At 35.7% G+C, this 23,830-nt stretch overlaps 1 protein-coding gene across 1 annotated transcript in view; it reads right to left on the reverse strand.

The window, feature by feature from the left end:
• The window catches only part of CAMK1D (calcium/calmodulin dependent protein kinase ID), a 475,460-nt gene that overhangs the window by 83,544 nt on the left and 368,086 nt on the right, over nt 1-23,830 (reverse strand). The gene's annotated exons all lie outside the window — the stretch shown is intronic.

The raw sequence follows: 23,830 nt of genomic DNA on the forward strand, positions 1-23,830 counted from the left end.
TTGAATGAAAATATTTGAAAAAATATTTTGTGGTATATGACAGTTAACATAACCATGATTTAACTTTGTGGATTATAGATAATTCAATTACCTATTACCTATTTCAAAATAATTGATCTCAAGCCCAAAAAGCTTAGGTAAAAACTGTGAATTTGGCTGAATTAGCTTATTTGCTGCATTCCTTCCCCCAATTTTTTTTGGGGGGGCACCTTGTCTCTTGCTGGTATGCATTTCCCTCAGGTTCCTAGGATCCTCATGCTATTTGCTTGGCTTCTCAGTAAGTTAATATTTATTAAATGCCTTTTTGTGCCAGGCACTCTACTGAGCCCTGGAGAAGAAAAATAAGCAAATAAATACAAAACCAGTCCCTGCTCTCAAGGAGTTCATAGTCTAAGGAACTTGCAAACTGCAATGCACAGACAAGATTTGTGCCAAATAAATCAAGGTAGTCTCAGAAACAAGTCTCTAAAATGAAGTAGGACTAAGGGAAAAGGGCTTCTGCTCAGGTCCTTGTTCTGCTCATTAAGCATCTTATGCCCTTCCTCCCATGTGCCTTATGCCATATGCCACAGTTTTCCCAATGCCTATGCCCACATTCAATAATGTGACTTCCCCAAGTTCACACAAAAAATGAGTAACAAAGGCAAGATTCAAGTCCAAATGGTACAACTCCAAATTTGACACTTTCTGTTGTTCTTTGATACTGCAGATAATTTGAGAACAGGGATATAGGAGTTAAGGAAGAGTGAGGAGAGAGTTGAGGCTCATTGTAAAGGGCAGGAACTCTGAAAAGGTTTACTTAAATCTTGGTCAGCAAGGTTTACTTTATAGTAAAGTATATACTTAGTACTTAGTAGGGTGATGCAAACATACTGAGGTATTTAAGGGAGCCTCAGAAACAGAACTCTTGGCCACAGCTCTCATCCACAGACACAAGAGAAGATGCCATATTCCAGACTCCATCTTTGACCAGACACGTGGTCCTCCTGCCTCTTTTACTCCTCCACTAAGACCAGGGACTCAGGCTGATCCCGAGGTCCTCCAGAGAGCTAGTCTGGACTTTACAACTCATGACTTAGCCTAGCACTGCGTTACTTAAATCTCATTTATGAACAAGCCAAGACAACACCTTCATGAGGTCTTTCTTCCTCTTCAAGAATGGATGATGAACAACAAGAAAGGGGAAGAAGATGAAAGAGAAAGGGAGTTGGGGGAAAAATTCACCTATTTTTGAAATCACTTTGAAATTGCATGTTGAATTGTTGGTGGAGTTGTGAATTGATCCAACCATTCTAGAGCGCAATTTGGAACTAAGGCCAAAGGACTATCAAATTGTTCATACCCTTGGAGCCTGCAGTATTTTTACTGGGCTTGTAACCCAAAGAGATCTTAAAGGAGGGAAAAGTTCCCACGTGCAAAAATGTTTGTGGCAGCCCTTTATATAAGTGGCAAGAAACTGGAAACTGAGTGGATGCCCATCAATTGGAGAATGGCTGAATAAATTGTGATATATGAATGTTATGGAATATTATTGTTCTGTAAGAAATGACCAGCAGGATGATTTCAGAAAGGCCTGGAGAAACATGAACTGATGCTGAGTGAAATGAGCAGGACCCAGGAGATCATTGTATGCAGCAACACTGAGATTATATGATGAGTAATTATGATGGACGTGGCTCTCTCCAATATGGAGATGATTGAGGCCAGTTCCAACGATCTTCTGATGAAGAGAGCCATCTACACCCAGAGAGGACTGTGGATTACAGAATAACATTTTCACTCTCTTTGTTGTTGCTTGCCTGCATTTTGTTTTCTTTCTCATTTTTTTCCTTTTTGATCTGGTTTTTCTTGAGCAGCAAGATAATTGTACAAATATATATACATAAATTGGACTTAACATATATTTTAACATGTTTAACATATATTGGATTACTTGCCATTGAGAGGAAAAAGAGAAATGAAGGGAGGAAATTTGGGACAAAAGGTTTTGCAAGGGTCAATATTGAAAAATTATCCATACATATATTTTGAAAATAAAATTAAAGAAAAAAAAGAAATTAGGTGTTAAGTTCAAAATTATACTTTATTGTACTTTATTTATACTTTAGCTAGAGTCCTATCTTCCCCCCTTATGTATGGTTTAACTTTCTGCTTACTGTCCATTAGGAATCTTAAGATACAATACGTATTCTACTGTATATTATATTGTATATAATAATCATATAATGTTTTCATTCTGAATGGTGTCCTGGAACTCTCAACTGGAAGGCACTTAAGTTTTTTTTTTTCTTTCTTTTTTTTTTTTTTAGTATAACAATATTTAAATATGGAAAGCTTGCGATATATACATATATGTTTCAATTAATGAGGGATTTTTCTCCGTTTTCTAAAAAATATCATTTATTTTTAACAATCTTTTTTATTTTTAGAGTTCCAAATTCTCTCTTCTGCCCCTCCCTCACTCAATGAGAAAACAATATTAATTATACATGTAAAATCATGCAAAGATATTCCCATATTAGCCATATCCTCTCCCTCAACAAAAAGAAAGAAAGAAAAATAAGGTACAAAAGTTAAGTTTTAATCTGCATTCAAAGTTAATCAGTCATCTCTCTGGAGCATTTTTTTCCTTGATCCCTTGGGAATTATTTTGACTTATATTGATCAGAATAGCTAATAGCTAAATCTTTCACAGATCATCATTACAATATTGACATTAATGTATAAATGATCTGAATCAGGGAATTTTTAAATGAAATAGTTATATCACTTTAACTTTCAAAGGCTTCAGGCAGGTTTTCAGTAATGAAATCCAAGATCCCAACTCCTATTTTCTTTGTCTCTCTTCCCTCTCTGTCTCTGTCTCCCTCTCCTTCCTCTCTCTTTCCCATCTCTCTCTTTCCCTTCTGTCTTTCCCTCTCCTTCAGACCCAGGAATTTCTCCATGTAATGCAGAAATAAGTTCCTGACCTGCAAAAGTGACATCACTTTTACAGCAAAAATTTCTTAACAATGCAATTATTTGTCCAAACATCACCCCCTAAAAAAACCCACACTTTCCAGTTTGTTGATATCTTTCTTATGGGCAGAACTGAACAGAACATCCCAGATTGATGGGGAACCCTGAAACTGTCCTCCTTGAAAGTGTCCTCCTTTATCTTTGGGGTGAGCCCTGAAACTCTCCTGACAAGGACCCACCCTTGGGGCAGTTAAGTGGTTTCATTAAGATTGGCTCAGGACCACTCCTACTTAGCTGAAATTTACCATTTAGCTGGAGATCTAGATTTGATATTTCTATCAACCTCAATTGAGCTGAAAATTGGTTCAGGACCACTCCCAGTAAGTGGTCTCATTCAACCAGAAATTTAAGCCTGGGGCAATGACAACATTGAAGTAATAATCTCATTCAATGGAAACTTCAGCCTCAGATTTTCTATTTAAAGAGCAATTTGGGGGCTCATTTCTTCACAGAGGCCCAAAGCAGGACCATGCCTTGTCAAGGAACCTCTCTCTCTTGGCATAGCTGCCTGCGAGGAACCCCTGCCTGCTGAGAAGACATTCTCTTTTCAATGTTAACCCCTCTTTCTTTCTCTCTGCCAGGATTTCTCTGCTAGACCTTTACTTCTCTGTCAGGATCTCATTGAGGAAGTCAGCATCCTAGCAAAAGCTGACTTCTCAGTGCCAATAAACTTCTTTTTGTCAATCTAATTTTTTGGGTTCCTGATTTTTTCGCGTTGGACCTGCGCCGAACAGAAGGCATTCCCACAACTGTCTGTACTGCACCAAACCTCACCAAGATGTGATCTATTGATAATGTACAATGGAACCATCATATTCTTCTATCTGGAAGCTATGCACACATTGACCATTCTTCTTGAGCTTGAAATACATTCATTAATTTTTTTAGTGACTGATGTCTAATGTCTTTCCTCATCTTATCCTTAAGAAATTGGGTTTTTTTTTAATACTCAAGTGCAAGATTTTACATTTATCCCTGCTGAATTTCACCCCGATTTAGTCCAATGCTCCAGTCTGTCCAGATCTTTTTGGATTCTTAGATGTCCCTCTTAACTTTGTTATCTGCAAATTTGATGAATAAGCCATTATTTATACAAGTAAATAACTATGCAAATAACTGCTGTTAAGAAATAAGGGTTGAATAAGTGTCAAGAAAATGCTTAGCATAATCAAGATTAAGTAGACTTAATCGATTTAAGAGAACAAACTGTTCTTAAAGGATTCTAAAAGAATCTATTTACATAATGATGATTTATATTCTAATTACAACTTATTTTTATCTGTTCATTAAAACAGGTCCCTGATGGGTATCTACCTTGCCACAACTTGTTAGTTCAGTTGAAGGACTAAAACAACTCTTATTTTCTATTCGTTTTTTTCCCTAATTGATAGAATCACAGAATTTGGGAGTTCTAAGGACTTAGATCATCCTTATCCTCCCATTCTTGTTTTAATCAAGTCCTATTTCAGCACCCCAAGAAATAGTCAAATTAACCTTCACTTTAAAGTACAGTGAGAAGCCCATTCCACTTGGGCCTTGCTCTAATTGTGAATAAATTTTTTGCTTCATCAGCTTAATTCCATTTAATTCAGTAAGCATTTATTAGGTGCCTACTTTAATGCAGGATAGCTTTGAAGATTTTATCCAAAGCCTTGCTAAAAGCCAGGTAAAGTAGATATACAACACTGAGCCTGTTCCACCAAACTAGGAACAATGTCAAAATGGAAGATGAGGTTATTCTACTATAACTCATTTTGGGGACAGTTACTTAATAAAATCGGGATGGTTTATAGCAGGAACTATGTGAATATAACCTTCCCAGTAGACTTAATCAGGATTTTGATGGCAACAGTCCCTAAGCTTGGAGAAGTAGATTTGTTTCATAAACAAAATATTGGGACTGTGTGAGCACCAGTGTGACCCTTGTAATTTCTTGTATGTGCTTTCTTGTGTTTATTTTGAATTTCTTATGTTCAGCCTAAACCCACTTATCTGTCTCTGGTACAGTGAATATAGGTGATGAATCCCTTTTGAGATCTACAATCAGGTACATGTTGATATGTTTCCTGTGTGTTATGGGACTCAACTTGAAAATCTAATTCTTAGGGATAGGTCTCAGGATTACTTTCTGTATACTAGCATGTATGCAGTGTGTGATCAATATAGGGGAAATGAGAGCCACATAAGAATATACTACAGAGTAAAAGAGATTTTGCCAAAAGACAAAGAGTTGGGGGAGAGGAGTGGATAAGATTGTATGTCTCCAAGATGCCAACAAATGCTAATGTGATTTTAGATTATATAATTTATTACATGATCGTGTGATTTAGATTTTATGTGGGTTGTCTACATCTAGATTACCATGATCACTTCTGGGAGGATGTATTTTAGTAGGGAAACAATAGCATGAATGAATATTCAAAGGAATGTTGGGATTCAGGGGGACCCCAAAAAGTTTAGGGTTCCAGACTAATGTTGCAAGGTATCTCAAAAGAATTAGCAGGCTCTGACCCATCTCCAAGTCAAAGGGAAAAGTTTATTATAATTGTAATGTCAATTAAAGCAGGCTAAGTTCTAAAAGAAGATAGCAAAGAACTAGGGGCAAGAAGATAAATTTACAGGAAAAAGAGAAACCAGAAGCTTCACTTAACTGATAGGCTAAATTTTATAGCTTAGAGGTAGAGTTGAGGAGTGTTCTGGTTCTGACTTTGTGCACAGGTGCAATAATCCTAATCCTCTGGACAGAGCTAAAAGGAGGAGAAATCATCGCTAAGTCAAGTGGCAGATACCCAACTTTGTTCTGCGCTTGAGTCAACTTTAAGCACCTCATTATTGTTGCTCGTTAGTCTCAGAAACTCTGTTATCCAGGACCAAAAGGCTATTATCTGACAGCTAGTGATATATGTAGCCAGAGCATCCTAGTCATAATAGAGTAAATTGGAACAAGATAACCTATGGGAAGAAATTTATCATTTCCAACTATGTCATTCCCAAGATTAGGTGATCTTAGAGTTATTGTTACATCTTTGCCAGAAGCTGCACCACACCAGAACTACTATGGAAAAGAGGGCTATGTAACTCTAGAAGAACTAAGATCAATAAATCGAAATGTAAGGGAGGCAGACTTCAGCTCAGCAGAAGAAAAAGACTGTCCAAATAATTAGATCTGTTCAATAATGGCCTGAATCATATCATGTAATGATGAGTTCCATATCACTGGAGGAGTATAGAGATTAGATGACCATTCATTAGAGAATAGTACAAATAAAACCTGGCATTTAGAAGTCATTTAATAAATGCTTTTGATTTATTGATATTAAAGTAGGGGGATTCACACATTGGTTTAAAAGTAGGACCAAGCCACCTTTAGTGTTTCTTTCAACATTATTATTCAAAAGATAATGGAGCAGCCTACAGACTCTCAGAAGTATCAGTGAGTCTATGAGAATCTTAAGCTCTGTGGGAGGGAAAATACATGCAAACACTTTTGAGTTTAATTTGTATTATTAAAATTTTTTCTAGCAATTTCTTAGTCTAGGCAATCAACAAAACAATGTCAAGCATTATCTATAGCACTTGCCAGTTGCCAACATGTAAATGATAACACTGAAAACTTAACAATCAACTCTTGTGAGTCAGAACAAGCTGGCTTTAGCATAGCCTCATACTCTAAATGTATGATCCTAGGAACAGTGTACACTAGAGCTATTAGGGTCATGTAGCCAGGCTCTCTAGATATGAAATTGTTCAGTCTGTTAAATCAATCCTTTTGGCTAACCACCTAACTTTATCTAAAAACTTCCAGAGAAAAAGTAGTTCCTTTATCATCCAGATAAAATATTCTAGGTTTGACTTATCAGCTGGCTAATTAGCTTATATGATGTGCATGAGTTGAGACATGGGACAGTAATTAGATGAACAGTTGCAAATGAAATTCTTCCCTAATGGCAAAGAGACAGTGGAGCAAGGCTAGAGAATGGAAAGATAGGACGGAAACTCATCTGTCAGGATTGCTTGAGACTCAGGTCAGCCTGAAAAAAGGAGGATGGATTGATGGGCATTAAAGCAGCTTAGGTGGAGCTATAGAGAGAACACTTGCACCTAGTGTCAAGAATTTGTTACCGAGTCATTTCTGATTGGGTTTTTCTTGGCAAAGACACTATAATGGTTCATCCTTTCTTTCTCCAGTTCCTTTTACAGATGAGAAAGTTAAATAAACTGCTGAGGGTCTGAGGCTCAATTTGAACTGAATCTTTCTGATTGAAAGCCTATCATATCTTTCCACTGCACCACCTAGCTGCTCCTGGAGGCAGGAAGACAAGTTTAAATAAATTCTACCTCAGACACTTAACCAACCGTGTGACACTGGCAAGATGTTTAATCTCTGTTTGCCTCAGTTCTCTCATCTGTAAAGTGGTGATAATAGTATCCATGGGCCACTTGAAAGGATAAGATTAGATAATATATATAAAGTGTTTTGTAAACCTTAAAGCCTGTATAAATGCTAGGCATGATTATTAGCTAATAATTACCTATTATCATTATTATCAAGTGGAAGGGGAAAAAGATCTGTAAGAATTGGAGATCTCAAAAGGAATCAGAGTCCACTGATTTCTTAGCTATAATATAATTGCTTCCTCTGCCGAAAAGCCTGTGGGCACAAGCATAACATTTTACTGATTTAATTATTTAAAGCAACTGATAATGCAGTGTTTTGGAGAGCAGTTCCCACGATGAGAGACTCTTGATCCCCAAGAATGATCTGTGAAGGCCTTCTCCCTTGGGGCTTCAGGTGTTAACAATTATCTTAAATTTCTTCAAAACAGCTTATAATTCTTGAGTAATTGTATGATTGTTTTCTCAATGTCCTTGACTTCCCTTTTGATGAATGCTAGTGTTTTTCTAAGAAAAGACAAATAAACAAACCAAAACCCATTCTTGGAAGCATAAACTGTGGTTCAGACAGCATGGTTACGGCTTTAGTTTGAGGTTTCTGTCAAAGACTGACCAATGTGCTCATCTCTCTTGGCTCATGGGTCCTCAGTTCTTCAGTGATTCAACTGGAATAGATCCAACATGAGAAAACAACAGCTTTGGGGCAAATCAGGCTGAAAGCATTCAGCAGAAAATAGCCAGCCACAAACAGCCAGTCACAAAACAATGGCACAAAAATGATTTAAGGCAATAGTCTAAGCAAATGGTTTCACTCTACCTGTAGAGGTCTTAATACTGGAGGAAAAAAGTTCATTCCTCTTATTTTTCTAGAGATGATAAATTTAAGGGTCTAAGTTAATTTGACAAATTCATTTGGCAGATAAGGAAACTGATGCTCAGAATACCTGTGATTTGTCCAAGGTCACACCACAGTAGCATAGCCAGGATTGAAAAATTTTTAGACATAGGGGAAAAAACAACAATGACAATACTTTTAGTTTTAGTTGTAATGTTTTTATTTTTTATATTTCAAAGCTCTTTCATATGCATAATACTTCTTTTTACAACTATCCTGTGAACAGGATTATTTTAAAAAATGGAGCCAGTCACTGCCTAACAGCTAGCATTTATTTAGCAAAGTGCTTTATAAAAATTTCATTTGATCCTCACAACAATCACGGGAAGTAGGTGCTATTATTCCCATTTTACAATTAAGGAAACTGAAACAGACTAGGATGAAATGATTTTGTCCTGAGTAATACAAATAGTAAAATGTTTGACAGCATATTTGAACTCAGGACTTCCCAATTCCAGATCCAATGTTTTACTTATATACTGTGTCAAGTAGTTGAGAAACATAATTTTAAAAGGTTATGACATGGTCAAAATCACATGGTTAGTTAATGATGTGTCTAGACTAGACTTAGAGCATTTGGACACTCAGTCTTGAGTGTCCTTTTCCTCTATAAAATGCGGGGAATGATAGAGAAAAAAAGAATTGGGTATAGATGGACCTGCAGAACACAAGTTAAAGGGAAAAAGGGAAAGAAGGGGGAAGGAGAATAAATATTAAAAAAATGTTAAAATCCCAGGTCTGTAATGAAATAAGGCCCCTTGCATGAAATGACCAGCAGAAAGCTCTGCAGAAGCCTTTGCATCTGGCATTTTGTCCCCAGACCTCTGCAGATCAAAAGGGCAGTTTCCCTAGCTCACTGCAGACTTAAGCTGTCTTTTCTGCGCTCTCTCACTGATATCACTGCAGAAAACAAAAGCTATCTGCATTATTACTCAGTTATTTGGCTCTGCTGAACAGTTTTTCAGAATGCCTACAAGAGCATTTCAATCAAAATCAGCTTATCTATTCTTTATCCACTCCCAGAAAGGAGGGCCTGCTGCCAAGGCTTCAGCAGGGGAGGGGGCAAGCCCACAAAAGGGAAAGAGCCAGTCTTTGCATTTATTCTTTTATTTCTACAAATACAGAGCTAGATATGTAGTCAAGTAGTGCTCTCACAGAATGAGAAAATAACAGGATAATCAGGAAGAAGGGAATACAGTTTTCTCAATCCACACTTGATTGCCTTCCTCTCCTGCTAGTTCAAGAGGAGGTCAAGGGGACCAGTCTTGATATCCAGGAGTTTTATGCTAAATGACTGTCAAAGAGATAACAAAACCAGGATGACAAGGGTAACCAGATGTGTTTCCTCATATAACCCACCCCAAGAATTATTTCCTAGAAGGTCCCTAAGTCCTTTTAGGACTTGAACTTTGACAATGTCTGGAAAGTAGCATCTCTTCAGAAGAAACAGTCCAGGAGAAACCCAATGTCCCAGGTTCTCATTAAGAGAATTGAGAAACAGAAACCTGCCTAATTCTCTTCAGCATAGGATGTGAATTTTTCTACATCAGAAACTCTTGAAAATTTAGGGAACCTCTAAGATTAAATCACACAACCTCTGAGTTAGAACAACTCAGAAATCAACTTCCTCAGCTAGTAGCCCAAATAAAAATATCCTTGATAACAAATCATACTAAAGTCTGGTCCTATGATCTCTGCCATATACTTTAAAAAATGCTTATAAATATAATAATTACCAAATGGTATGGATTAAGTTTCCATTTCACACAGAGGAAAAGGCATTGGATGGGCCATCTCATTGATACAGGGAACTCCCACATGAGGAAATCCCTCTCCTAATATAGACTGGCACTTTCTCTACCACTTATCATCCTTGAGGATGGTCTGACATTAAGCGATTGACCCAGAGTCACAAGGCCAGTATGTATCAGAGGCAAGACTTCATTCAACCTTGGGTCCTTCTAAATTTGAGATTGATTCTCTATCCATTCCCTTCTACCAAAATCATTATAAATGTGCTTTCATTTACATATGCCTGCAACTATACATTCCCCTTTTTGTAAACAGAACATAATTAATTCACTGGAAGGCCCTTAAATCAGTAAAGCATTTACCACAAACTTTCTCTTCATTGGACCGAACATTGAACCAATAAACAGACATTACGACTCACCCCAAGGAGCATACAACCGAAGAGAATGATGGATAGTGGGAAGTAACAGAAAGGATGGCATAAAGAGGGCAGAACTTCTGGATTAGGAAGGATATGATTTATGCAATGTGGGGGTAGGGGAAGAGAATGTAATCATTGCCAATCTCTAAAAATGCTACTGACATCTCATTGACAACAGAAATGATTCCCATGTGTGGTGTAAAGCCAGAATGAAAATGAGTCTGAGCCTAAGAACTGTGGAAATAAACTGAAGCTTGCCAGAGTTTGGAGTTCTGAACTCTTGTTGGTTTGGAGGAGCTCAGTGAAAGACCCACATCATTATAGGCTGGGAGTAGCAAGGAGACAGCAGCTTGTACAGCTTTAAGTTTTCCAAACGAGGAAGTAAGCCATGTTTTAAGTACATCTGGAAGCACTGCAAACCCCTTTGGTCTGCCAAGAACAGAAGTTGACATCAGTATTAGTGATTACTATGATTATCTGCAATAATATACTATGATTTCTTATATTTGGGGCAGAATGGAAGCAAAGACAAAGAAGTGGAAAACAGAAGTCATAGATTTGCAATGGTCAAGGGACCATAATAGACTAAAGCAATTCCACTGTTGCTAAAAACAATCTCTATCCCTTGTACACAGTAAGCTTGTCTGACAGTTTCCCAGTTTCTAACCAAATAGCTTGAATAAAGCCAGACTCCTGGGCTATTTGTAGCAGGTGCATTCTGGGTACCCTTCCCAACCTCCAAGAGTGCTGTCAACGTTCTTGGTGGCCACTTAGAAGCTTGGATAGGGAAGGGAGTAAGTAGGCTTCTAGCCATCTAAGACACATTACTAAATTGAGAACCCTTACTGGCCCAGAGCCAGTTGTCTGAGAAACAGACCAACCCCTCAGCTGAGCCTCTTCCTTTTGACTTTGAAGCATGGGGTTGACTTTCTGAGATGTTCAAAGAGGTGGGGTGCTCTTCTCCCAGTTGGTCGTGAGCCATGAAAATAATCTAATAGAAGATAGCTACATGGAAAAGTAGATAGGGAGCTTTGGTCTGCCATTAGGAACACCCCAGTTCAAATCCAGCTTGAAATATTTGTTAGCTGTGTGACCCTGGAAAGTGACTTAACCTTTGTCTGCCTCAGTTCCTTCATCTGTAAAAAAGGAATAAAAAGAGCCCTGATCTCCCAAGATTGTTGTGAGGATAAAACGAGATAATATTTGTAAAGTAGTTTACAAATATTAAAGTACCATGTATTCTATTGTTCTGCAAATAAGAGAGTAAGATTATCTCATTTTAAAAGAAAAGAAAACTGAAGCTTAGAGTGAAGTTCAACATATGTTTGATGTCAGAAAGTATAGTGCGATGGGGATGTGGAGCACTCATCTTCTAGGTATTTGTATGGCCTTAAATTTGTATGGGTCTAAATTTCTAGACATTAACAGGGAAAGGGAAGGGATTTTCTAAAGAATCTACAAGGTTCCTTCCAGATCAGAGATTCAGACAGTGAGAAAGGGGAAGACATTGTCTTGCCACTAGTTCAAGAATGTCAGATGCATCCTGGTATGACTACATAAAGTGCCATTTTAAAAAGCACTAAAAACTCTGCTAAGAAAGTAAGAAAAGTTCCATGCATTAAAAAAAAAAGCACTTCTGGATGATTTAAGGGTTTTTTTCCCCTTTGCTTCATATATTATATCAGTTGCGGTCCTCCCCTCGACACACTTGAGCTGCTTTCTGAAAGCTGATTATCCTTTGAGTCCCACAATCTTTTCTCCCATTTTCTTCAGGCACAAGTTTGCAAAAGATTTGAAAAGGAGAAAATAGAGAAACAAATAACTGGATGTAGTCATTGACTTAATCACTCAAGGCAAATAGTTCTGCAGGGAAAAAAAGCTGAGCAGCAACAAATAAATAAAAGCTTTCAGGGCAATGAGAAGAACCAATTTCTATCAACTAATGCTGCAGTCAATAGCACAAGGAGAACATGTCCTTCTAATGATTTTTAGAAGCAAATTCCCTGGTCATGCATTATTACTATAATGACTATGGAATACTTAAGAGAAAGAGGCATTATATTTATTCTCACAGTATGCTATCCAGTTATAATCCATACTACTTAAGGAGGGATTAAGGATGACTTTAATTTTTAAGCAATTTAAAACACTTCCATATAAGGCTGATGTCCAAATTGCAGAGAATCACAATTCTACACCCTGCCAAGGAGCTGATAAGAAAGTCTATGCTGATTGGTTAATATTATTAGCAATATTTTAATGCTTGCATATATTTCACAGGTATCTTCAAAAGATCTGCAGGTACCAACTACCAGGAATAATATTTCAGATGAGATTATAACAATAAATGTATGAGTATTTATGAAAATGACTTGCCCAAAATTATATACTATGTAAGACTGGATTTGAACTCAGATTTTCCTGATTCTAGGTCTGGTGCTCCATTCCTTGTGTCACCTTGTTGCTTCATTCACTATCACTGAAATGTACCAGCATCATGGGTATTTATAAAAATATAGTTATGTGATAATGCTTATTTTGTTTTGTGACTAATATGGGAAACAGTTTGAATGAATTTTGAATTTGATCATATCCAAATTTCCTCCTAAGAGAAATTTCAAGAATGCAGAAAACTATACCACTTCACAATTAGTCACAAGCTCCAACCCTTCAGATGCCCACTTTTACAAACAAATCACAGGTCCCATCCAAAGTGTAGAGGGTCATATATGTTGTTTTATCTTCTGATTCAGCAAGAGCTGTGGTATAAAGAAGGGTTGGGTTGTACATGGTAACAACAATATTGTTTGATGAAGAGCCATGAACAACTTAGCTAGCTATTCTCAACAAAACACAATGCTCCAAGACAATCCCAAAGGACTAATGAAGATGCATGCTATGCCCCTCCAAAGAAAGAGCTGATAATAATTGAATACAGACTGAAGCATGCTATTTTCACTTTCATTTTTTCCTTTTATTCAAGTCTTTTTATACAAAATAACTAATATGAAAATGTTTTATGTAATTGCCCATATGTAACATATATTTGATTGCTCACTTCTCAGAGATGGAAGAACGAGGAAAGGGAGAGACAGAATTTGGAATTCCAAACTTTAAATAAAAATTTTTTTTAAATAAAAAACTAAAAGTAAAAGGAAGAGTTGATCTTCACAGTACCCACCATGATTATTGCTCCAGAAGTTTGGGGTTTGTCCTGCCTAACTTTTTTTTTTAACTATTTATTTATTTTAATGTTATTTTCCCAAATATATGCAAAGATAATTTTCAGCATTCACCTTTGCAAAACCTTCTATTCCAATTTTTCTTCTCCTCTTCCTCCCTCCCTGAGACAGCAAGTAGCCTGATATAAGTTAAACATGTGCAATTCTTCTAAACATATTTCCATATTCATCATGCTGTGCAAAAAAAAATCAGATCAAAAGGAAAAAAAAAACACAAGAAAGGAAAACAACAAAGATTAGAATACTATACTTTGATCCACATTCAGTCTCCTTAGTTCTTTCTCTGGATGTGGATAGCATTTTCCATTACAAGTCTTTTGGATTTGCTTTGATTGAACTCATTGAAAAGAGTCCATCACAGATGATCATCATATAATTTTGTTGTTACTGTATACACTATTTTCTTGGTTCTGTTTACTTCATCTTAGTATCAGTTCAGATAAGCCTTTCCAGGCTTTTCTGAAATCAGTCTGCTTATTTCTTACAGAATAATGATATTCCATTACTTTCATATATCATTCTCCATCTGATGGGCATCTACTCAGTTTCCAGTTCCTTGCCACTACAAAGAGGGCTGCCACAAACATTTTTGTACATGTGGGTCCTTTTCCCTCATTTATGATCTCTTTGGGATACACATGCAGTAGACATTGCTGGATTGATCAAAGGATATGCAGAGCTTTATAACCCTGTGGGCATAATTCCTAAATTGTTTTCCAGAATGGTTGAATCATTTCACAACTCCATCAATGCATTAGTGTTCCACTTTTCCCACATCTCCTCCAACATTCATTATTCTCTTTTCCTGTTATCTTAGCCAATCTGAGAGGTATGAAGTGGTGCCACAGAGTTGTCTTAATTTGCATTCCTCTAATCAATAACAATTCCTTTGGGGAACTGCTTGTTGTGTTATAAATTTGAGTCAGTTCTCTCTAAATTTTAGAAATGAGGCCTTTATAAGAAATGCAAGCTGTAACTTTTTTTTTAAAGCAGTTTTCTACTTCCCTTATAATCTTGGCTGCATTGGTTTTGTTTGTGCAAAACTTTTTTTTTTAATTTAATGCAATCAAAATTATCCATTTTCTTTATGCCCAACTTTTGAGAAAATTTGCCAGCCAGGGTCCAAGGGAACTCAGATCAAACAGCAATCTGCAGTTATTTATTATAGTATTTATGCATTTCCTAACTATTTTAGGACTTGCACCTTTGCTGCAAGGGCTTGCTGAGGCCTTTTCATGTCTGCTCATCTGCCTTTGGTATTCACCTGATTCATTCAGCTCTCACTTATGGCTCTGGTCCATACCCTGATAAACTGTCTCAGCAGATGAGTTAAAACAATTGAAGGCAACTGACCGACCTCATACCTGTCAGTAAGTTAGGAGAATATCCCACTCCAAGTACAAGAAGACTTTCCCCAACAGAAGAGGATGAGAACAATTTGTTCCAGCACCGTGGAGCACTTAGAACTTGGTCAAATATCAAAAATCCCAAGGTCATTTCCTGTATCTCAGTCAGGACTTTTGTCCTGCCAATGGTCTCTGATGACTCAGGAAAATGAAAAGCAAACATCAATAATTTAACATGTAGAAAACTGTACTTCTATTTTTATTAGATCTCTGTATTTTTTTCTCACACCACTGACCAAGTTTTTGAGTGTGATTCTGCTAATATATAGTACCATGGCAATGTAGTACCATGAAAAGATTTGAGTTTAAATTTTGTCTCTGATGCTTGAGAAAAGTTACTTAATCTCATTGGGTTTTGGAGATTTCATTTGTATAGGAGGCAGTGGCTTCAATCTCTCTAATCTCTGATAGGGAGAAACTTAGCACTTTATAATCCTTTTCTATTTTAAAGAAACTAACCAGTTTGTTTCACATTTGCTTCAAACTAACCAGTTTCAGGAAATCAGGCTAGGATAAGAAGATATAGCTCAAAGAATTGCTCCCAAAGGGAAATATAGGCGGTATTGCATCAGTTCTACAAAGTTTCTAATTGTTTTGTTTTGTTTTTTGTTTTTGTTTTTTTTTGTTTTATTGATATTTAATTTGAAAGCATTTATTAACACGAACATTAACGTGAAGTCATTTTTTTCATGACAGAAATAACATTTTAGAATATTTTCTATAATTTTTACATATCATGGAACAATTCAGGGAATGTTAAGATCTACTGTCTGTGTCACTCTGGACAAGGAATATTAGCCCTGCATTTAATTTAGCTATACTGTAAGTAATTCTATATGACTACACAACTGCAAAGTATTGTTAATCTGTATTTGTAGACAAATTTTCTCATTGGTAATTTATATTAGCAAAATCACAGATGTGTTAATATCCTTTCCAGCACTATTTCCTAACCTATTTACTTTGGTATAGGGAGGCTCACTATTTCTACCTCAGAATTCTAGGGGGGTAGTCTTGAAGATTTAGGATTTTTTTCCCTAAAATTATTGATCATGACCCCACATCAATATGCATGTATCAATTGGTCACACAGAGTTAATTACTTTTTTTAGAAAAGTAGTATAATAGGGGCAGTTGGCACAAAATATCATTCACCTCCCTCAGAAAGTATAGAAAAACCAGGGGGAAAATGAGCTCAAGCTTGTAAATCACATGTAGCAAAGAGGGAATTTAGCTCTGCAAGAGATTAATGTCCCTTTTTTTTATCCAATGGCTCAAAAGAATTCATGCCTTTCCAACTTGATTTAGTTATTCCAAGCCCTATTTAGTCTTTTGATTGATGCAAGTATCAGGACGGGGAGCTTCTTGCTAATTGCTTAAATTGTGGTTGGGGGTACATGAAACATGCTGCTATTATCAGTATAATTTTTAAATCCTTATGTCTTTGTGTAGTGCATGATCTAGCCAATGACATTTTTCCCCTATAAAAAGTAATTCTTATCCTTCAGTAGTGACCTCCCCATGAGTGGAGTTCTTCAAGTAGAAGTTAAGAATAATCATATAATATAGAGGAGATTCCTTCTCAGAATAGCTTCTAAGTTCAGTAGATCATTAGAAAGATAGCTAATCTGTCTTGGGAAGAGATCTTCTTGAATTTACCTTTAAGTCTTAAGTATAAAAACAACCAAGCAAAAAATCTTATAACTATTTTGCATGAAGTCTCCCTTTTGCTTCTTTTTCTTAAGGAAGCCTAGAAAACAGTTTTTGTAAGGCTTTTTTTTTTTTTTTGCTTTTGTCAGCAGACAGAACAGCAAAATTTCTGCTGCTTGATTCTTTCTCTTTACAGTTCACTGAAGAAAACTTGGAAAGAAAATACGAAGGTAGCAATAATGCTAGTCATAACTGCCTTCTTACAATTTTGATGGAACTTATTTAGCCATGTCAATTTAAAGCAACTTGTGACCAATCAACTTCTACTTTCTAATGAATATTTAATCAGCATTCAAAGGATTTATTTAATTAAACAAAGTTTTACTATCTGGATGTCAAAAGAATCTTGCATTTTCACTTGGCTCTGTAACTCCCAAGAAGCTTTAACATATTTTAAAATTTGGTTTCTTTAAGGGAGCATGTTCTTTTTACCTTTTAAATATATTTTATATATAAAAGAACAGTTTTATATGTTATATGAGTTACCTCATATGGGGGTCTAAAAATACTATGGCTTCCAAACAATATGACTTTTCAATTGACTGTTAAACCACCAGCCAATCAAAATCAAGTTGCTTCTTGGGACTAACCTAGTCATTTTAATCCTTGTATTTTATAGCCCCTTTCTGAATATTCCTCCATTTCCTCAAGTGGTAGATTTTGATAATGATAATATTCCCATTGACGGCCAAAAAAGCAGACTAATACCTACTAGTTATAAGAAGATATGAAATAGTGAGATAACCTACCTCCAACTAGAAAAATGACATAATTACTGGCCTCTGACCTACTTCTGGATACCACCAATACTCTCATTCAATAAGGAATATAAGAAAGGCATAGAGGCATCAAAAGTTTAGTAGTGTCTCCCTTGTTGACTTTGACCTCCTGAGACTTGTCTTCCTGGAAGTATATTCTCACAGCACCTGTCTTAATTGATCTTCTTGACTTTGGACCCTCTCTATTTTCTTGGACCCATGGCATGTGCTACTTGAGCTTCCATTACTGATTCCATTTAGTCATTCCTGACCTATTTCTGCCAAGTCCTTTTAGGATAAGACTAAGAGCTCTATTCATATAGAAAATATGAACAGAAGGCTTCCAAATGAATAAAGGCAAAACCACAAATAAAAATGCTCAAAAACACATGAGAAAATGTAGAAAGCAAAGATGGCATTTAATACCTTTTTGCATTAGTTTAAGGAAGATTTCTGTTATATATGGCCTGTGAAGTAGACTTTTAGGGAAACAGTAGTTATAATGTAAATTAGGGAGCTGGGACATTCAATAAATAACTCAATGGTTTTATAGCTTGTGATAACTATAAGTCTTGGAAATAACAGAGAGTGAAACAAACCTGGGGGACATGCAAGAGGTATGTTTGACCAAGGTTTTGCTCCAGATTGTAAAATACTGGGTAGGAAACAGGTATTCAGAAATCCCTGTTGTAACTAGCAGAGGTCTTCTGTGACTTTCATGAATCACTACATTCTGGTAAAGGGAAATAAATATAATCAGGTTTATCTGAGTGACCTCAACGAATCATCGAGAGGAATTGCCAGAACTGGAGCTAGAATGGAAGCAAAGGTCAAGGTCCTGTTGTTGTCTATCCTACTGATACTCTTACTATATCCATGGCATTCACATATTCACACACTTAGATAAATCTATGATTTTTCAATAGAATTCCACATAACAGTTTGAACTGGACAACTCTACCAAAAGTCAGATGGATAATGAGAGTAGAGGGTTTGGAAATATAACTCCTTTAAAAAAACCATTTTACAATGTATATATAAACACAGGATTTAGTCCTCATGGTATGGGCTAGATAGTTATGATTGCACTATGCAGCAGGGATGGATCGAATTAATGTACGTATATCTGTTTTCTATTTGATTGCAGTACTTCCCTTACAATATTAAAATGTCATAAGTATCACTTTATAGACCAAGAGAAAATACTACTCAATCATTTAATGGCAAAGCAACGCTTATGACAAATCCAAAATATAAAGTTTCAGCTAAGAATAATCCTTCTGATCATGAATGTGGCCATCTTCAACAATGAAATGATTCAAACCAGTTCCACTTGTTCAGTGATGAAGAGAGCCATCTACACCCAGAGAGAGAACCATGGGAGCTGAGTGTAGATCACAACATAGCATTTTCACTCTTTTTGTTGTGGTTTGTTTGAGTTTTATTTTTCTTCTCTTTTTTTCTTATGTGGCATGATAATTGTATAAATATGTATACATATATTGCATTTAACATATATTTCTACCATGTTTAATATATATTGGACTATTTGCCATCTAGGGGAAGGTGTAGGGAAAGGGAGGAAATTTTGAACACAGGGTTTTGCAAGGACTAATATTGAAGAATTGTCCATGCATATATTTTGAAAAATAAAAAGCTATAAAAAAAAAGAAAAACCCTTCTGAATGTATTTAGAATAAATGGTCTGAAGATGAGGGAGAAAAATTGTTGATTTTAGAAAGTCAATCTAAAAAGTCTCTAATTAGATTCATCATTATAGATTAGGTGATTTATATACAAATTTTAGAAAATAAAATTTGTGTGGAGGTGGAAGGGAAAATAGGATGGCATGATCATAGTTATTTTATATTTACAACACATAGGATATCCAAACCACTTTTTTTCTCAATACTATTTTGTTTTTCCAAATACACATAAAGATATTTTCAATATTTATTACTATTTTTTAAAAAGTGTAACAACACATACCACATACAATTTGTAATTTTAGTTATCTATTAAGAAATATAATGTTTTGGATTTGAATACACTTGAATTGTAGCTGATATGATAGAAGATAAACACTATTCTCTCTCTCTCTCACACACACACACACACATACACACACACATACACTACATATACAATCATCCCACTAAGCAGTGTAGATTCTATGGAGAAAATATGCAATAGCTCACTCAAATATATAGATTCTATTTGGGGGTGGGTACAGACATGTTGTATGATGCTAATCTTAGCTATATTTTTAAAAACTTGATTTGTTATGTGTTTTATTTGAAGTAAGGATGCAGGTAGAAACTGGAGTTCAAATCAGTCCTTAGATAACTTACTGTGTGACCATGAAAAGTCATTTAACCCTGCCTCCAAAAAAAAACCCCAAACCTATACATATGTATATATGAATGCACACATACATGTATACACATAGATGCTAGAATTTGGGATTATGTTTTAATTTATATTCATAATTATTGCCCTTTTTCTCTTGTCAAAAGGAACCTCCCAGTGTGCCAGAATAAAATTCTGAGGAAAATTCATTTGACTATTTCAGAGATAAGTGAGAGATATTAATGCTTTCAACTTTTATAATGATAGTGATGATGATAATGACATCTTACACTTCAGTAGCCCTTTTTGACTTTTCAAAATACTTTAAAATATATTGTTTCATTTGATCTTTGCAAGAACTCTGTGAGATGGGCAGGTTTTATCATTCCTATTTTATAGGTGAGAAAACTGAGGATCAGAAAGATTGAACTATTTGCCTTTGGTTTTTATTAGCTAGTTGAGTTTGGGAACTGGGACTGAAGCCTCGGCCTTCTGGTATATATTCATAAATTAGTTTACCTATAAACAAAGTGTGATATAAAGAAGCATTGGCTATGTATTCAGAGGATCTCAGTTCTGCGAGTGGCTCTATCTAGTGGGGAGATCTTGCAAAAGTAATTGTTTTCTGGACTTTAGTTTCTCTATAGTTGTTAACAATCTCACAAGTTTATTGTGAGATTCCAATGAGATAATATATGAAAACGGTTGCTCCCAACTATAAGCGCTGAATAATATTCATTAATATGTCTTTTAAAAAAATAAACAACCTTAAGAACCACTAAAAAAACCCAAACAATCCAAATCTTTGCATCTCTTCTTTTCAAACTCCCAATACTTCCTACAGTATTGATAAACAGTATTAATTAATGATAGTGTCATTCATAGGGTTGGGAAGAGGACTGATAAAGGGAGCTTCCATGGCCTCTACTGGCCTCTACTATTGCAAGCCAATGTTTTATATTTGTAGATAGTTGCAAAGATTGTTGAAAAGTGAATTACTTTAAGGTAACAAAGAGTTGGGATCTCCTGGCTCCAAGGCCAGCATTTATTGGATGTCTTACATTGCCTTTCTAATATTCTAATATCATTTATAATCACTGTAATAGTGTGTTCATTGCAGATACTTGGAAATCTGCTTCCATTTTGTTAACATGGAACATAATTTTCTGTATGACTACTAAGCTAAGAATTTAGCCATAATCCTTACTGAAAAATAAACATACAATTGTCAGTGCATGTTGTTGTTCAGTTTTCAGTCATGTCTGACTCTTTGTGGCTCCATTTGGATTTTCTTGGCAAAGATTTTGGAGTACTTTGCCATTTCCTTCCCCAGATCATTTTTCAAATGAGAAAATGGAGACAAAGAGGTTTATACGACTTACAAGTCAAGAAGCTACTAAGTGTTTGAGGTCAGATTTGAACTCAGCGAGATGAATCTTCCTGATTTTAAGCCTCCTGTTTTATATACTATACCATCTAGCTGACCTATATAGATGCTAGCTGCTGTTATTACTATTCTTACTATTCTTAACTCATACTATAATTCTTCTGAGACAAATTTAGTTCATGTTAGGGCTTAGGACAGAGAGATTTTAAATTTTTGGAGGAGTGAAGTATGTAATAGACACAGAATTGTACTTCAAACCAAAAGGACTTAGGTTAAAATATTGTCTCTGATACTTATTAGCTATGTGATTAATGAAATTTCATGTAAACTCTTGGCTTTGTTACTCATCAATAAAATGAAGCAATTGCATTACATGGCTTTTCCAAATTCAAATGAATAAAAACCAAAGGCAAATAGTTCAACCTTTCTGGTCTTCAGTTTTCTCATCTATAAAATAGGAATGATAAAACCTGCCCATCTCAGTTCAGTTAATCAAAGTGACTATGAGTGATAGAGTTCAGTTAATCAATGAATATTTAGACTGTCTATTTATCAATAAGTAACAAGTAAAAATGTTAACAAGAGGATCTGTTAACATAAGGTACTGTACTGAGGTATTCATGGAACTACAAGATAGTTTGGTATATAAAAAGATAGATTGGCTCAAGAGGCAGCAATCTTGGTCTTAAGTCCTAACTGTCACAATTAGCTGTTACCACCCCATCAAGTTAAATCTCTTCCCTTCTCTTAGTTTTATTATCTGTCAGATGAATATGGAAAAGACTAGACAATCTCAGAGGTCCTTCTCTCTGAATTTAAGCTTCCATCATGATTCTTCCCCTCTCCTAGCCATATCCCATAAACAATAAATATTTCCTAATTGCAAGACTACAAATGGGTCTTATCTTCTACCAGTATGTCCAGCACCAATTAGAAGTCCAAAGAAAATTAATAAAATAAGATAACTGACCTAAAAGAATTTATAAACTAATTAGGAATATTATGGAGTATATGGGAATTGAACTGGGCACTGAAGAATGGGGAGTAAAGGGAAGAAGGGAAGATGTAGTTGTTTTGGTGGTGTTAGGGTTTAAAGCAGATAAGACCAAATGATACACTGCTTTCTGATCGTGTTCTGCCTTGAACACGCTAGAACAGAACACCCACTACTGTCTTTTTTCAGAGCTAGGCCCAATTATGAGCCTCCAAGGGCATGAATTCAGTTAGCATGGAGCAGCTGGAGGGGAGGAAAAGTAAGGAATAAGATACCAGGCAGTTCAAGCCTGGAATGAAAATACATATTTTAAACAAAAACAACAGAGATGACAAATCCTATTGCGTGTGGTGAAATATGTCTTGGCAGCCTTGTCTATTAACTCATTTATAGGGTTTTCTTTTAGTCTTTAAAAAATCATTATTAAAGAAATAAAACAAAACTCTTCAACTTGCACCCCCTGAGCCTACAAATTAAGCTTACAAATACGGAGAACCTACTTCACATTCAGGCTTCAGGGAATTATTGAAAATTTACTCAGCTAATATTTTCAGAGAAAGTCAATTTATTTCAACCAAGTGGAGATTTAAAAACATCAGGGAGCCATCTGGTGGCTTGATTGCCTTCTAATTAAAATCCCTCTCTTGAGTACAAGATTTCCTTTCTGTGTATTCTGTTGCTGAAACTAATGGTTCAGTACAGTGTGTAACTAGGAAAGAATGGAATATTCTTATGGTGTAGGAAAAATAAAATAATGACATTTAGAATTGATCCAATAAAAGTTGAATTAGTCTGCATTCTGGGAAGGTTCTAATATATGTCTACATGTCATTTTTGTTTCCCCTATCAGCATTAAAGAAAAAAACGAGTTGAATTATGCTAGTGAATGATGGTAGTTTATGGAAAACATGTTTACCTTGCAATCATGTTTAGAACTCTTTCCTCCTCTCTTCTCCACTCCATTTCACAGAAAGCAAATTACTTTTACCAAGCAAAAAAGCAGCCAGAATCACAAATTCACAGAATCTCAGAAATTGAAGAGACCTTAGATGCCCTCTAGTCTAAAACATACCTGAACAAAAATTCCCTTGCCATCATGCCTGCCTGCTGAAGAACCCAAGTAAGGGAAATTCTCCACTTGAAGGTAGTCCATTTAATTTTTTGAATGGATCTAATTGTGAGGACATTTTTCATTATGGCCCAAGGGATACAAGTACAAAGAATGAAATGATTCCTATTTGCAAAGAACTTACATTCTTAAAGGGAATAATAAGTATATGTAAAACACATATGACAAATATAAAATAAAAAAATATAAAAATAGGTAAATACAATCTTATAACTCCTAATTATTTTTCTTTTTCTGGAAAAGCTTAACCCCTTTTCCACTTAGAAACCCTTCAGATATTTGAAGGTAGCTCTCATACATTCAAGATTTGTCTTTACCAACAGCCTTGCAGCCAATTTTCTGTGCTTTCTATGCATCCATTCTTTCCAGCCAAC

The sequence above is a fragment of the Sminthopsis crassicaudata genome, chromosome 5 (assembly GCF_048593235.1).
Source record: "Sminthopsis crassicaudata isolate SCR6 chromosome 5, ASM4859323v1, whole genome shotgun sequence".
NCBI classification, from domain to species: Eukaryota; Metazoa; Chordata; class Mammalia; order Dasyuromorphia; family Dasyuridae; genus Sminthopsis; species Sminthopsis crassicaudata.